The sequence below is a fragment of the Prunus avium genome, chromosome 2, assembly GCF_965620075.1.
Source record: "Prunus avium chromosome 2, drPruAviu1.hap1.1, whole genome shotgun sequence".
In the NCBI taxonomy this organism is placed as follows: domain Eukaryota; kingdom Viridiplantae; phylum Streptophyta; class Magnoliopsida; order Rosales; family Rosaceae; genus Prunus; species Prunus avium.
Window position 1 is genome coordinate 33,053,179 of NC_142285.1, and position 13,091 is coordinate 33,066,269.

Here is a 13,091-nt window from a genome sequence, read left to right on the forward strand (position 1 = left end):
TTGCTTTGAAGTTGCAAAAAGACTTGAGGCCAATGAAACGACAATCAATTATAATATTTGCTCCCCGAAATGGAAAATAAAAAATAAAAAATACAGAACATAACATAATAATACCACAGAAAAACAGGAGGCTCCCACACACCCCATCTCCAACCCTACATCAGTAGCAATAAAGGTTGACCACAGAGAGGGCATTCATTGCAAATCACACCGTGTTCACCTACCATTTTCAGTACTTCACAAATTCCATCTCTATTTTCCACATGTTACTAAAACTGAGGAGGATGGAAAGTGAAATATTCATCTAGGCCTTCAAATGAAAGGTAGTCTATATAATTTCTCGTTACTGAGGGAAATTGCTAAAGTATTACATGACTTATAAATGATGATGCATACTTGTTACATCAATAATTCAATAATATATTTACTCAGAGAATCCGAATCTTGATTAATGTGGTTAAAAAAATGTGACGATCTAGTGCTATTTGTTAGATTTTTCTACAACAGCGATTCGCGTTAAATGTAAGTCCACGGTAACCATTAAATTTACATGATTCACACTTCTCTATGGATTTATGGATTCATCCACCCATTAAATCGTGTTCGTGTTTAATGCGAATTTACAGGGAAGATGTACCCTACTTGTTGATAGTTGAGGTCATTGAGGCCATTTTGTGGGGTGCCTCCACCATATGCAGACCTCTGGATCATGAAAATATTATAATGGTCTATTGGATTTGAAATTCCATCTAAAACATATCAGAGGCGGCCCATGGGGTGTGCGAGCTGTGCGACTGCACAAGGCCCCCAAAATTTAAGGGCCCCAAATTTTTCCGAGTCAACGCATTCAATTTATTAAAACATGAAAATAAAAATGAAATATTAAATATCACCCCACAACATCACATGCAAGGCCCCAAAACCAAAACCAAAATTGAATTGAATATTAATTATCAACAACTTCCACGACTTAGAGAGTCTCTCTCTCACGCTGCAACTCTTCTTTTTGTTTATTTATTATGTTTGAAACCTGTGTTTTCCTCTTCCCAACTCTCGCGCTGCAAAACCATTATAATATTCTTTTCTCTTTTAGTGAGTCTCTCTCACTCTCCTCCATCAGAATTAATTTCTTTCTCTTCAGTACCAGTGTACCACCCTCTTCCATCAAATTTTGGATTGTAAAAACCGAAGCTTTAGCCTTTTCCCCAAAATCACAGTTCTTTTCTCCCTCCCTCATTCACATGAGAATTCACCGAGCATTGAAATTGGAAAATCAATTTATCAGCTCTGTGATTTGGAAGAGTGACTAAAGAAATTTTTATGGGAAGCTCTTTCCGAAGGTGTTCCTCCCGTGTCAGAAAATTTTGTTTCTATATGGATTTTTTTTTTCCTACTTGTATATGCAGGGCCTCGACATCGATATTTGCACAGGGCCTCCAAAATTAATGGACCGGCTCTGAAACATATGCTACTATAATGATGGCCCAAGACCTCCCACAGCTCCTAATTATTCACCCTCCATTATCCTTGACACATATTGAATCTCAGTTGTCCCGAAAGTTCCATCTCCTTAGAGCATGGGAGTCATAACTACCTCTAGACAAGTTCTTGACCACCAATGCACGCTCAGTCCAAGCCATGATTTGCTTCCCTATCACTCAAGTCAATGCAGACCTCCTCCGGCTGCTATCGGCACTCAAACTTGTTGCGACCCCCACTGCTGGGGTCAACAACATCGACTTGGTCGAGTGCAAAACGCGTGGAATTTCAGTGACCACTTGCGGGAGTGCATTCTCAGAAGATGTTGCTGATATTGCATAGGGTTGCTCATTGATGTGCAGAGAAAAATCTCAGCAGCAGATCATGTCAAACAAACTGGGTAGAATATTTTCAAGTATATTTCATTCTCCGAAATGAGGTATTTATAATACAAGGTTACAAACCCTAGCAAGGTTATACTAGGAAATAAACTAAAGTCCTAATTACATAATATCTATACAAAAAAAGGAAATAAATAAAATCCTAATATACTAGGAAGTAAATCTCCTAATTACACTAGGATCTCGCTAACACTCCCCCTCAAGTTGGAGTAAAGATGTCGCACATGCCGAACTTGTTAAGCGAGTTGAGGAAGATACTGGAAGAGACAGCTTTTGTAAGGACATCAGCTAACTGATACTCAAAGTTGATGAACGGGAAGGAAACAATCTTCGCATCCAACTTCTCTTTAATGAAATTTCGATCAACCTCCACATGCTTTGTACGATCATGTTGCACCGGGTTATGTGCAATTGCAATTGCAGCCTTATTGTCACAATATAAATCATAGGCTTCTATGGCCCAAAACCAAGATCTCTCAACAATCTCCTCAACCATAGTAACTCACATACGCCGTGAGCCATCCCACGATACTACTCGGCCTCGGCACTAGATCGAGACACCACTTTTTGTTTCTTACTTCTCCAAATAACAAGGTTACCACCAACAAACATGAAATACCTAGACGTTGAACGCCTATCAGTGGCTGAACCAGCCCAATCAGCATCAGTATACCCTTCCACATCTATATGACCATATTTGGAAAACAACAATCCCTTGCCAGGAGTTACTTTTAGATACCTTAAAATACGAGTCACAGCCCCCATATGATCTACACTAGGAGCGTGCATAAACTGACTCACCATACTTACAGCATTTGTAATGTCCGGACGGGTATGAGCTAAATAAATCAATTTCCCCACAAGTCGTTGATAACGTTCTTTATCAGTCGGAACTTGATTAGGATATAACCTCAACTTATGATTCTGCTCACTAGCGGTATCAATCGGTTTACAATCCAACATCCCAGTCTCTGCAAGTAAATCCAAAACATACTTTCTTTGGGATAGAAAAATACTATGTTTAGACCTGGCAACTTCAATCCCAATAAAGTACTTTAAATCACCCAGTGATTTCATCTCGAACTCGGAAGCCAGATACTTCTGAAGACTCTGTATTTCTACATGATCATCTCCAGTCACAATCATATCATCAACTTAAATAATTAAAGCCGTCGGTTTACCTTTATGACGCTTCAGAAACAATGTATGATCAGAGTTACTTTGCACATACCCAAACTTTTTCATGAATGTAGCAAATCTTCCAAACCACGCTCTTGGAGACTGGTTTAATCCATACAATGACTTCCGCAGCCGACATACAACACCCTCCTTAGAGGTCACATGAATACCGGGAGGAAGATCCATATAAATTTCTTCTTGGAGGTCACCATGTAGAAAAACATTTTTGACATCAAACTGCAATAAGGGCCAATCGTGGTTAGCAATAAGAGATAAAAGCACACGCACAGTGTTGAGCTTTGCCACTGGGGCAAATGTCTCCAGATAATCCACTCTATATGTCTGAGTATACCCCTTGGCTACCAATTTAGCCTTGTAACGATCCATATAAATTTCTTCTTGGAGGTCACCATGTAGAAAAGCATTTTTGACATCAAACTGCAATAAGGGCCAATCGTGGTTAGCAGCAAGAGATAAAAGCACACGCACAGTGTTGAGCTCTGCCACTGGGGCAAATGTCTCCAGATAATCCACTCCATATGTCTTAGTATACCCATTGGCTACCAATATAGCCTTGTAACGATCAATAGAACCATCAGCCTTATGCTTCAAAGTAAACACCTATCTGCATCCAACCGCTTTCTTCCCTTGTGGCAAAGGAACCAAATCTCACGTCTTATTTTTGTTCAAGGCATCCATTTCCACATTCATGGCATCCGTCCATTTGGGGTTAGATAGAGCATCTTGCAGCTTAGTTGGCACACATACACTAGATAATTGACACAAATATGATGCATATGACTTAGATAAACGATGAGTTGTCACAAAATTCTAATGGGATATTTAGATTTGGCATGTATATCAGGAGAATATTGTACTTTAGGTTTCCCACGAATAGTTCGTGGGGGTAATTGATAAGTAGACACAGACAGATCATTATCAGACATTACCTCACTTGACTCAGTATCACGATTTGACTGGGGCAATGGCAGGGCAGAGGGGGGTCTTGTATCGATCTCATCTACACAAGAGTCACTAGTATCACTATCACGTTCTTCTGGGGTAGAGCAAAATTCCTCCAAAAAATCCACCTGCGACTGGTCGTGACCTTCTGTGCGACCAGTCGCTTCCAAACAGTCATTGTTGTCAGTCATCGGGGCATGCGACCGGTCGTGACCTTCTGCGCAACTGGTCGTTTCTAGGCAGGTTCTATCGCGATCGGTCGCTTCCTCTGCTCCACCGGTCGTTTCCAGGTAGGTTCTATCGCGACCGGTCACTTCCTCTGCGTGACCGGTCATTTCCATTTCGTGAGAAATTCCTTCACATGCATCTTCACATCCAAGATCTTCCACTTCAACACTCTTCAATTCACTCCCCCTCTCCCCCTGAATTGAAGAGGAGAGAGAAACATAATACGGTACTTCTTCATGAAAAACGACATCCAAAGTAACATGTACCTTCTGAGTAGGAGGGTGATAACACTTATAACCCTTCTAAGTATTAGAATAGCCAATGAAGACACAGCGGAGAGCACATGGATCAAGTTTACTCCGTTGATGGGAGTAGACATGAACATAAGCAACACACCCAAACACCTTCGGAGGTAACTTAGAGACTGAAACCGGAGAAGTATGGGCACACAACACATCAAGCGGAGTCTTGAAATCAAGAACCCGACTAGGAGTACGATTAATCAAATATGCCGCAGCTAAAACACTATGCCCCCAAAGGTGATGGGGAACAGACATGTCCAACAGAAGGGAGCGGGCAACTTCAAGTAATTGACGATTCTTGCGTTTAGACACACCATTTTGCTGAGGAGTGAATGGAGTAGTAGTTTGGTGGATAATGCCTTGATCACGGAAGAAATGGGACAAGATATTATTCACATATTCACGTCCGTTATCAGTCCGAAACACTTTGACTTGAATATGAAACTGAGTAGACACCATGGCACAAAATTCAGGAATAATAGAAGCAACATCATGTTTATTCTTCATCAAATATACCCATGTTAAGCGAGTGTAGTCATCAATAAATGTAACAAACCAACAGAAGCCATTATAAGTCACACGAGCAGGTCCCCATATATCCGAATGTACTAAATCAAAAAGCTTTGCAGCTTTACTGTCACTCAAAGGAAACACAGCACGATGACTCTTAGCCAAAATACATATATCACACTTAAAACTGGACTCATCACAAGAGCGAAATAAAGATGGAAACAAACGTTCAAGGTAGCCAAATGACGGGTGTCCCAAGCGACGATGCCATAACCAAATTTGTTTTTTGTCTTTGACACCACAACTTTGAACAGTATTAACGACACGATCACAAACTGGTGCAGAAGGCAATGTCAAATAATATAACCCCCCCCTATCCGTTTACCATGCCCAATAGTCTCGTGAGTCTTGAGATCCTGAAAAGAGCAATGTGTAGGATAGAAAGTAGCAAAAGCATTAAGTGTATCAAGTAATCGACCAACAGATAACAAGTTACAATGGATATTGGGAACTAATAACGCACAAGACAAAGACAGAGTAGGGGAGAGAGAGATTGTGCCCTCGCCAGTAATTGGAGAGGGCAAGCCATTAGCACTAGTTATGTATGGGTCACGGGTGTTACTAGACAACTCATCAAAAAATTTAGCATCATAAGTTATATGATCAGAAGCACCAGTGTCAATTATCCAAGTATTGGAGCCAGTACCTGGAATAGAGTCAGAACCACACAATTTTGCAGAAGAATCAGCAACAGCACCAACAATGGAGTTATCACCCATGCTTGCAGTAGAAACTCAATAGATCACAGCAAAGTATACAACTGAACACAACAGAGGCACAAATATGGCAGATGCACGAAGACTGGCTCGAGCACAGTAGAGGCACGAAGACTGGCTCGAGCACAGTAGAGGCACGAAGACTGGCTCGAGCACAGTAGAGGCACGAACACGGCAGAGTACACAGCGGAACACAGTGGAGCACAGCAAATACACAAATACGACATATGCATGAAAACAGGAATGACACGAACACAACGACACAACACACAAACCTAGGAGGGCACACAGGGCACAGGTAGGAAAAAATATGAGGTTAGAACATAGGTGAGCACAACACATAGGTCACCAGAAAACCTGGCTCTGATGCCATGTCAAACAAAGTGGGTAGAATATTTTCAAGTATATTTCATTCTCCGAAAGGAGGTATTTATAATACAAGGTTACAAACCCTAGCAGGGTTATACTAGGAAATAAGCTAAAGTCCTAATTACATAATATCTATACAAAAAAAAAAAGGAAATAAATAAAATCATAATATATTAGGAAGTAAATCTTCTAATTACACTAGGATCTCGCTAACAGATCGGTATGTGAGAAAAAGGCTTTGGACTAGCAAAGGCGAATATCCTCTTGGTTTCAAGGTAATGCTAAAGTGATTGCATTTTCTAAGTTTCTAACTACATTAGTTAACGGCAGTTGGTTTGTTAATTAACAGTTAACGATAAGTACACGTCAACAATCACAAAATCTGATTAGTTCTTTAGCATTGGGGATAGAATGATTGCTTGACTTTCTAATTTCTAATTTTTTATTTCAGTTTGGAGGCAAGCGAGTTGGGATTGTTGGATTAGGAAACATTGGCTCTGAAGTTGCTAAAAGACTTGAGGCCTTTGGGTGCATTGTCTCATACAACTCAAGGAGAAAAAAGCAAGCTTTGCCTTACCTCTTCTATTCCAATGTTCATGAACTTGCGGCCAATACTGATGCCCTCATCATCTGTTGTGCATTCACAGACCAAATCTGCCACATGATTAACAAGGAAGTCTTATCTGCACTGGGAAGAGAGGGAGTGATTGTTAACGTCGGACGGGGGGCTATTATTGATGAGAAGGAATTGGGAGGTGTTTGGTGCATGGAGAGATAGGAGGTGCGGGTTTGGATGTGTTTGAGAATGAGCCTCATGTTCCTCAAGAGCTCTTTGCATTGGACAATGTTGTTCTGTCTCCGCATAAGGCTGCTCTTACTCCAGAATCTTTCGAGAGATCAAATCGAATAGTTATTGCCAATTTGGAAGCTTTCTTCTCAAATAAACCTTTGGTTACCCCATTCAATAGGTGACTAAATAAGATTTTATGTGCTGGTTTTTTTTTTTTCTTTTGGGACATTTTGTTTCTTGTAGTATTTATTTTTTGGGGTGAACTCTGTTCTTGTAGAACTGATTCCTTGGCTTGCAAGAAGCTATGAATTAGTATTTGTGACAATGAGTCTGGTCATCTCATTTGATTGGCAGTTTTGAGTTTGCTCATTTCCAACATTCTCTTAAGCTTGTAATATCTCTGTTTAACCTTTTTCAAATTCCTTTTGATCAAACCTTACTTAGAAAAGTCAGCCAAACAGAATATCTGAAGGCAACACATCAAATCAATACCACAGAAAACAAGAGGCTCTCAAACCAATCTCCACCAATCCTACATCAGAAATCAAAATTGAGTACACAGAGGGCATTCACTTATGATGTGTACTTATGACATCAATTATTAATTAGCACATCAACTGACATGTGAACAAACTAATGTAGTTAGAAAATGCGATGGCTCTTGCATTATTTGTTGATATTTTGAGGAAAAAACCAACATACTATAATGGCCCAATTCCAATCCCAAGACCTCCCACAACTCCTGATTATTCACCCTCCAGCATTCTTCACTCATTTCCAATCTGAGTTGTCCAAAAAGTTCGATATCCTCCATGCAGGGGAGTCACCACTCCCTCTAGACCAGTACTTGACCACCTATGCATGTTCAGTCCAAGCCATGCTTTGCTACCATGCCACTCAGGTCAATGAGGACCTCCTCCGGCTGCTACCAGCACTGAAAGTTGTTTTGACTTGCACTTCTGGTGTCAACTACATCGACGTTGTAGAGTGCAGGCAGCGTGGAATTGCCATAGCCACTGCCAGAAGTGTGTACTCAGAAGATGTTGCTGATATTGGTGTTGGTTTGTTCCTTGATGTGAAGAGAAAAATTTCAGCAGCTGATCGGTATGTGAGGCAAGGGCTTTGGACTAGCAAAGGAAATTACCCTCTTGGTTCCAAGGTCACTACACGTCTCTCACCAACATTGTTTTTCTTTTTCTTTTTCTTTAAGGATTGACTGATGTTTTGTTTCTCTTTTTGGAATATGTTAGTTGTGTTAGGGGATCACGATCTTTAGTTGCATCGATATTGTCTCTCACTTAATCACAAAAACTCTTGCTTCAATTATTGCTTAACTTTCTATTTTCCATTTTATAATTAATACTGGTAATTAAATTCAGTTAGGAGACAAGTGAGTTGCATTGTTGGATTAGGAAGCATTGGCTTGGAAGTTGCAAAGACACTTGAGGCCTTTGGCTGCAGGGTCTAATACAACTCGGAGAGCAAAAAGCCATCTTTGCCATACCCTTACTATTCCAATGTTAATGAACTTGCAGCCAATAATGATGCCCTCATCATATGTTGTGCATTGACAGACCAAACCCACCACATGATCAACAAGGAAGTCTTATCTGCACTGGGAAGAGAGGGAGTGATCGTTAACGTGGGGCGGGGGGCTATTGTCGATGAGAAGGAATTGGTGAGGTTTTTGGTGCATGGAGAGATTGGAGGTGCTGGTTTGGATGTGTTTGAGAATGTGCATCATGTTCCTGAAGAGCTCTTTGCTTTGGACAATGTTGTTCTGTCCCCCCATAAGGCTGTTCACACTACAGAATCTTTCCAAAGTTCAAATGAATTAATGCTTGGCAACTTGGAAGCTTTCTTTTCAAATAAACCTCTGCTTACTCCACACAATGCGGGAGAGGAATTCGAACTTGTACCTCGAGTCTAGTGTGTTACTCTTAACCACTAGAACAACAAGATCTGAATTTATTTATTTTTCATTACGTATTAGTTCATTTACCAGAAGTTATGAACATTGGTGACAATGAATAATTGCATATGATATGATCTCATTTGGACTAGCAAAAGAAGGCATTTATGTTTTGTTGGTTGTCCACATTAACTTGGAATTGACCCGGGTCTGGGCTGGGTTGTTAGGTAGCCTCTGTTGTGCTCTGCTATCAGAAGGCACAAAGACTTTAAAGGTCTGGGCTTTAGGGTTGGGACAAACTAATCCTGACCATTCAATGGCTAGGAATGCCATGCCAAATGGAATTAACCTTGGGTTGGGTTGGACTTAAATAGAAGGCCTAATTTCAATTAAGATAGATTGCCCAATGCAGAAAAAGGGCACTAACGAATCGATAAAATGTGAGATTTTTTTATTCATATGGGGTGTTCGTCACTTCGAAACTGCTCAATGAAAAAAAAAATATATATATATAAATTATCATCAAATCTGATTGAATCTTGAACACCCCTACACTTGATCTAAAACATATAAATTATCGAGTACCGCAAATAATATATGGAACCAATCAGTTTTGATGAAAAGGGGTTAAATGCCACACAATGATGAGAACAGAAATCATGAAACTGCGGTACTTGTTTTTGTTTTTCCAATCATTGTCTACATTAAACAAATCACAAAGTTTGTAGATAAAGTGATTAGCTAAGCTAGCTAGAGCCATTGAAACGACAATGCTTCTTCTAAATGATTCTTAATCCGAAATTATGAATTCAATTACTTCGTGGAAATCGCTAGTGATGCTATTTTTGTTTTTTCTTTCATTCTTTAATTACTTGAATGTATGTGCATGCCCGTTTCTTATTATGACAAAGATGCTTCAAAGAAATTTTTTTTTATACAAACAAAATTTTATTTTAATCTAATTTAAATTTTGGGGAGGGAATTCAAACTCGATTGCAGAGTGGAGAGCACATTTTGGCTAAATCCATGTATGCGCTCACTAGCAGACCTATATATGAGCAAGGAGCCCCTTGTCGGAAAATCCTTAGGGGTGACTGGAATTTTCCCTTTTACTGGTGCCCACCGTGTGTTCGACTAAGTGTCTGAAAGAGACTTTATAATATTCAACTTGATTTCTGCTTCACATAAACTTGTTGTCTCCCAAAATTCTCTTAATAGTGTATCTATAATAAATATCCATGAGCTTTAATCCCCCCTTATATTGCATCTGTCCTTTATGCAGATTTCACATTTATTTATTCAAAGTTTCTCTCTTCTCTGTCGACTAATGTAGATGGGTTCATGGACTCTTTGCACTTAGATTTCCCTCACATACTTTTAGCCTTTTAATGTTGTCTCTTCCCTGAAAAATTCATGTGTCTGCCAGTTTGCGCTTCAAAGAAATTTTTGTGACACTTGTAAAAATATGTCCAATTAATTATTGTACATTTTGAGGTTATGAATCTCAACTCTAGTTTTGACTTTAGAATAAATTTAAAAAACCCCAAAATTATTATATTTTTCTTTTTTAAATTTTCCCCAAAATTAGAAGCTTATAAGCATCTTTGTTAAACATGGATAAATTAATATACATTAAAGAATTTTTGGCGGTTATGATACATGTTGCATGTAGCCCCTTTTCTAGGATATTATTGGCACCTTGAAACCTCTATATGTCTCTTTGTTAGCTTTATCTGTCTTGGGTCCAAATCAATATAAATATCTGATAGGACAATGGAAAATATATAACCCCCCCTCTAGTTATGGAAATGGACGAAAAAAATCTTCTTCTTTTTTAAAGACAATATTTGCCATGTGATCAGATGAAAAACAAACATGAAAATTTTAGTGATTTGGTGGCTCATGTGAGTAATAAGGCTTCAAAGAAATGAATAATTATTATCTACATGGATTACGGAGCATACTAATTGTCTTCCGTGATTATAAAAAAAGATTATATTATGTGATAAGAGAAATAGACACAAAGTTACAACCGGTTGTAACCAAGCTAGAAAATTTCCAAATCGACATTTCCTGAGGAAAGAGAAGGCTAAGGCACGCTTGCCTATTTTTAAAAGAAATTATACAAAAACAGTTTACAATGCAAATCATGCAAACCATTATAGAACAAATTTAGGCTTTTCCCTTCTTCTTTTTTAAGTTATTGCCCTGACTCATGTCTCATGCTCATAGCCGGCCAATTTATCTTATTTTATTTAGCAAACGACAATAATTTAGGCTCAATATTTTCTTTTGGTCCCGAATTTTTTCATAACTACGCTTCCTTTCCTCTCATAAATAACCATACCTTTTGGCTTTTGTTAACAAAAATTTGCATCCAAGGATCTTTCGAAAAGCATGTTATTAAGATCACTCCCTACCGTCCAAAAGTCTATAATAATCTTGAATATATAAGGTAGGATTGGAATTACTAGAATATTTACTATATATGTTGGTCCTATCTTGAACGGATAACTATTTCAATTTTAATTTTTAGTTTTTATTTGTTGTGGTAAAGTATAGAGGAAAAAGAGGGAGAATGGAAGTGAGAATGAGAGTGAAGATGAGATTGAGAGGGAAGATGAGAGAGGAGGAGGGAGTAAGGAGTAACAAAAATGAAAAAAAATACTAAAAACTAAAATCTATTTGAAATTGTTTTCACTTTTATTACTCTTCCCTCCCATCCTCTATTTCAATCTCATCCTCACTCTTATTCTCACTCTCATAAAAGATGAAAACTAAAAACTAAAATTGAAATGATTATCAAATGGGTTGCAGCTCATCCACTTAAGAAAGACTTCCATGAAATTCCCGGCCAATAAAATTATAACAAAAGTAATAATACTTCTATATAGCATAGCATTATTGGATGCATATAGCAAATGCAATCCTTATTGCAACGAAATTTTTCTCCCTTCCACCAACAGGGACTCGAAAACAATCGATGTAGAAAAGATAAAGGCAATAAGCAAGTGTTTCCTTTTCATCTATCTGTCAGGGTATTTTTGTTTTGGGATGTTGATTGATGTGAAACAAAACATTTCAAGCAACTCTTGTCGTACATTAAAAAGGGACAAAAACGTCATTTTGGTTTTTTCTCTATATATATGTATATACAGCTATCTGTTTATCTTAAATTAATTATTTTTCGGTCCAATGATCGAGCTACACTAAAACGCACAACCTCTATCAAAAAAACATGTTAAATTCAATACATGACATGCATGGAAAGCCATCACATAACAGGAGAACCTGCTACATGACATGCATGTTGTGAAAAAAGTTATATTTAACTTATAAACATGACATAATTACGTTTTCACAATAAACATGCGAGATCTACTACACTGTGAAAAAAGTTTTATAATGCTTATAAACAACTAAGATCAGTTAGATACGCAACATGCATGTGATAACTTTTTGTTTTTGTTTTTGTTCGTGTTTTTATTTTTTTGGGTGAATAATCGTTTTCACAATAAACATGTGAAGTTCAAAGTATAACATGCATGCATAACCTATTACAACAACAAAATTGACATGAATGTTGCAGAAAAAAGTTATATATAGTTGACAATGTCGTAATTACGTTCTCACAATAAGCATGTGAGATCTGCTACATCGTGAGAAAAGTTTTATAATACTTATAAACGAGAAATATTCGTTATGAAAGTGATATACATGTGAGACTCATCAGATAACAGTAAAACTTGCGTGTATTTATATATATTGTAAGAAAAGTTATCGATAAGAGATTTGTATCAGAAAACAGTAGGACCAACATGTCTATTGCGAAAAAACTTGATGTATATACAGTCATTTTCAGCTATCTAATAACATGTCATTTTAAAAGGGAGAGAAGATATACATGGAAATAATTCAGCTATCTAATAACATGTCATTTTAAAAGGGAGAGAAGATATACATGGAAATAATGTACGTAATCAAATAGAGGAGTAGCTGTGTATTGCTTTGTCGATTACATTTTCAGCTTTCCACTGAATCAAAATGCACAAACAAACAAAATTATTGTCACGGTGAACGAGAGCCATGCAAATTTCAATTTCTGCAGCAATTGATGAAGAAGGTTGTCTTGCGTGCAGTACTTATTGCTGGCTTATATCATCTGGTTCTTACTTCGAATTA

The 13,091-nt window shown here is 38.0% G+C and overlaps 2 pseudogenes; both read left to right on the forward strand.

Moving 5' to 3' along the window:
* The first annotated feature begins 1,479 nt into the window (after positions 1-1,479).
* LOC110766765 (glyoxylate/hydroxypyruvate reductase HPR3 pseudogene) lies at positions 1,480-7,179 on the forward strand (annotated as a pseudogene).
* Positions 7,180-7,703: 524 nt separating this feature from the next.
* LOC110766774 (glyoxylate/hydroxypyruvate reductase HPR3 pseudogene) lies at positions 7,704-8,927 on the forward strand (annotated as a pseudogene).
* The last annotated feature ends 4,164 nt before the right edge of the window (positions 8,928-13,091 follow it).